This window comes from Nematolebias whitei, chromosome 1 (assembly GCF_014905685.2).
Source record: "Nematolebias whitei isolate Nwh7 chromosome 1, NemWhi1, whole genome shotgun sequence".
Classification (NCBI taxonomy): Eukaryota; Metazoa; Chordata; class Actinopteri; order Cyprinodontiformes; family Rivulidae; genus Nematolebias; species Nematolebias whitei.
The window spans coordinates 68,065,844-68,070,794 of NC_056498.1; positions in this window are offsets into that span (position 1 = coordinate 68,065,844).

Genomic DNA, 4,951 nt, shown 5'->3' on the forward strand with positions numbered 1-4,951 from the left:
CATAGGTACACTTCAACTGAAAGACTGAATCTAAGAAGAAAAAAATCATACAATGTGATTTTTAAATACTTTATTTGCATTTTATTGTATGAAATAAGTATTTGATACAATACAAAAACGTAATGTCATATTTGGTACAGAAACCTTTGTTTGCAATTACAGAAGTCAGACATTTCCTGTAGTTCTTGACCAAGTTTACACACTGCAGAAGTGATTTTGGCCCACTCCTCCATACAGATGTTCTCCAGATCTTTCAGGTTTCGGGGCTGTCGTGGGGCAACGTTGAGTTTCAGCTTCCTCCAGAGATTTTCTATTGGGTTCAGGTCTGGAGACTGGCTAGCTAGGCCACTCCAGGACCTTGAAATTATTCTTACAGAACCACTCCTAGTTACTCTGGCTGTGCGGTTCAGGTCCTTGTAATGCTGGAAGCCCCAGCCATGAACTATCTTTAATGCTCTTACTAAAGGAAGGAGGTTGTTGGTCAAAATCTCACAGTACATGACCCCATCCATCCTCAATTCAATACAGTGCAGTTGTCCAGTCCTTGCAGAAAAGCACCCTCAAAGTATGATGTTTCCACCCCCATGCTTCACGGTTGAGGCGGTTTTCTTGGGGTTATACTCATCATTCTTCTTCCTCCAAACACGGCAAGTGGAGGTTTTTTTTTTGTTAATTTTATTTAATTCATTTACAATTTAACATAAATATGTCCCATGTTGACATAAAACAAAAGTTCTGAATGAAAAGTAGTTTGAAGAAAAAAATCTTATATAGTCTACCCCTTTTCCCAAAAGTCAACGTACTACACCACAAACAACCAAGTTTCAATCAACCATCCATAGACCCATCTTTGAACATAAAACAGGCAATGTGTACATATAAAGAAAACAAACATTTTCTTTGTTATGATACAGAACTCTGAATCAATATACTTCATTGTACCTTGAAAGAATTTTTTTATTATTATTATTTTCTTAAAAGTAAAAATAGACCTACTCTCTTTGGTTTCTTAGACAGACTGTTCCACAGAGTTGATACCATAAACCTCTATTTTGGTCTCATCTGGCGACATGACCTTCTCCCATGCCTCTTCTGTATCACCAAGATGGTCAATGGCGAACCTCAAATGGGCCTGGACATGTGCTGGCATGAGCAGGGGGACCGTGTGTGCCCTGCAGGATCTTAGACCATGACAGCATAGTGTGTTACTAATGGTCCTCTTTGAGAATGTGGTCCCAAGTCGTTGACCAGATCCTCCTCTGTAGTTCTGGGCTGATTCCTGAACCTTTCTCAGAATCATCCTTACCCTACAAGGCAAGATCTTGCATGGAGCCCCAGACCGAGGAGGGTTAGCAGTCATTTTGTGTTTCTTGCATTTTCTAATAATTGCCCCAACAGTTGCCCTCTCACCAGGACGCTTGCCTATTGTCCTGTAGCCCATCCCATCCTTGTGCATGTCTAAAATGTTGTCCCTGGTGTACAGTTCTTTGGTCTTGCCCATGGTGGAGAGGTTGGAGTGTGATGGAGTGAGTGTGTGGACAGGTGTCATTTTTATACAGGTAACGAGTTCAAACAAGTGCAATTAATACAGCTAATTAGTGCAGAATAGGAGGGCTTCTTAAATATAAACTAACAGGTCTGTGAGAGAGAGAGAGAGTTCTTGCTGGTTGGTAGGTGAGCAAATACTTATTACATTCAATAAAATGCAATTTTTTATTTATTTATTTTTAATCGTACAATGTGATTTTCTGGATCCCCCCCCCCCCCCCCTTATATTCTGTCTCACAGTTTAAATATATCTACAATGAATATTACAGACCACCTCATTCTTTGTAGGTTGGAAAACTTGCAAAATCGGCAGTGTATCAAATACTTATTTTCTCCACTGTGTGTGTATATATGAATATATATATAGTGAATTTAAAGATTATGCATTTTATACCTAGAGATAGATTTTAAATAAAAGTAATTGATGTATTTGTTGATTTGCTTTCTGTTTTGCTGGACATCACTGAAAAGATGTTTGTCTGTCACAATTGTCATTATTTTTGTCTCTTACTACCACCAGCCAAGGCCGGATTAACCATATGGGCAACTGGGCAACTGCCCAGGGGCCCATGATCTCTAAGGGGCCCAGGGCAGTGAGGGCACAAGCAAAATATCTTATCTCCTGCTTTACTTGGAGCGCTGCGCTGCACAGAGAGATGCTTCGCTTCCACTGCATTTGTGCAGCCCCGCCTCCTCCCAGTGCGGCTGCTGCAGCACTCTGTTTTTTTTTTTTCAATCGAATCCTCGATGGTGCGACCTGTTAATCAACTCAGAGGGCGTGTCAGTAACTGACCAATCGACGACCTCAATTTGTCCCGAAGGTAAACTCCTCTTACCTGCTGACAAGCTCATCAGTTTTTTTTTATATTAGGAGGTTTCTTGAAGGAATCTTTGTTATACTCAGTAAATTCTTTGTCACAAACATTCATTGATAATCTTATTGCATTTGAAGTCAACTAAGGTACAGACATTCAATTTTAATTTGGGCATTAAATCGTCACCTTTGAATATATAATATTTTTAATTATTGAATCAGCTGTTGGTCAGGTTACTTTTTGTTGTACCATTAACTCTAAAATAGTTATTGAATCAAATGTTTACTTCCATCCATCCGCGGGGGTAGCAGCCTAAGTAGGGAGGCCCAGGGGATTACTTATGCAGGTAAAACTAGACGTTAAACACAGTTAAAATACACCAGAATGCAGGAAATGGCATCTACTTTATTCAAAATTTTCTGGGGGAGGACCCCCAGACCCCCCCCCCCCATCAGTGTGTCCCCCACACACACATTATAAATGCTTCTGACACCAGTGGCCAACATGTTACTAAACAAGTACACATACGGTGTCATGTGACGTTCAAAGTCATTCAACTTAATTCAGTCTTGATGATTTGTGTCAATGAACATTTTGAGTTTTATACATAAAAATACAATTGATAGTTAGAATTTTAAGTATATTTACTGTATATTATGGTAATGTATTCTGTATTTTGCCAGATTATGGTTATTCTGGGGTCATGATGATGGGGTCCTTGAAGATTGTTGCCCAGGGTACAGCGAAGTGTTAATCTGGCCCTGCCACAAGCTGTGACATTTTGGCAGTTTAAAAAAATGCTGTTTATTCAAAGTTAAGAAAAGACATAATCTTGATTTGTGTTTCACAAAGAACTGCAACAGATTATTGATTTTAACATTATACAAATATGGTATATATATATATAATAAACACACATCTCCAGGCACTACTTTTTCTGTATCTCACTTGATCATGTCTTGGGCATTAATATTAAAAGCTTGATCAACACTAGGATGACGCTGGAGACTCATATGAACATATGATAAACCCCTACTTTTCTTTTTCATTAAAATATTTTAAAGATAATTAAATGTAGATTTGTGTAAAATTTCTCAATATTTAATGTTCACTGTAACGCTGATAACAGACAACTGTTTTTCTCTATAAATGTTAATGACACGAAGCAAAAAAATATATAGAACCTAGCAATTAGAAGAAAAAAAACAAACATAACTGTCCGAGCGCAGTCTAGAAATCATTTGACAGACATCCATTCAAAATAAGTCTGAATCAATTCTAAAATTTTTACAAACAGATCCTCTCCTTAAACAAACTGTACTTTATGTGATGTCTTTCTTTAGGAGTCCTGTGTTGTTGTTGTTTTGTTTGTTTTGTTCATAAAGCATTTTTTTCCTGGAAATTTCAGCATAATAAATTTGATTTCCAGACATTTTACTTTTTAAAATAGTTTTTATGACAGCTTTCTGTATTTAAAGTGGTTGTCATCTCCTTTTCAGGCCTTGTGGAAAAAATCCCAGGTTCTCCCTAGTTTAAAAAAAGATATATAAAATGTATAAAGCCTATTTTCCTTCTATTTTATTGTGAAGAGGCCTCCTACAGATATTGAAGCCACTGGCATTTGCCGACCTTGAATATTCATTTCATTATTTCAGGTGACATTTGTGTGGCATAAATGTCAAACCAGTATGTAAAAGAGAAAAAGGATGGGGTGCTTATATGCCTGTGAGGGCCAAGGGGTGAGCTTTTAAATATTGTGACCATTACTGAAGGGCTGGGTAATAAAGTACAGATCTGTGTACTGTGAAGATGTCATCCGTTTATATACAGGTCCTTCTCAAAAAATTAGCATATTGTGATAAAGGTCATTATTTTCTATAATGTAATGATAAAAATGAAAGTTTCATATATTTCAGATTCATTGCACACCGACTGAAATATTTCAGGTCTTTAATTGTTTTAATACTGATGATTATGGCATACAGCTCATGAAAACCCAAAATGCCTGTACCAAAAAAATTAGCATATCATGAAAAGGTTCTCTAAAAAAGCTATTAACCTAACCATCTGAATCAACGACGTAACTCTAAACACCTGCAATAGATTCCTGAGGCTTTTAAAAACTCCCAGCCTTGTTCATTACTCAAAACTGCAATCATAGGTAAGACTGCCAACCTGACTGCTGTCCAGAAGGCCATCATTGACACCCTCAAGCAAGAGGGTAAGACACAGAAAGAAATTGCTGAACGAATAGGCTGTTCCCAGAGTGCTGTATCAAGGCACCTCAGTGGGAAGTCTGTGGGAAGGGAAAAGTGTGGCAGAAAACGCTGCACAACGAGAAGAGGTGACCGGACCCTGAGGAGGATTGTGGAGAAGGGCCGATTCCAGACCTTGGGGGACCTGCGGAAGCAGTGGACTGAGTCTGGAGTAGAAACATCCAGAGCCACCGTGCACAGGCGTGTGCAGGAAATGGGCTACAGGTGCCGCATTCCCCAGGTCAAGCCACTTTTGAACCAGAAACAGCGGCAGAAGCGCCTGACCTGGGCTACAGAGAAGCAGCACTGGACTGTTGCTCAGTGGTCCAAAGT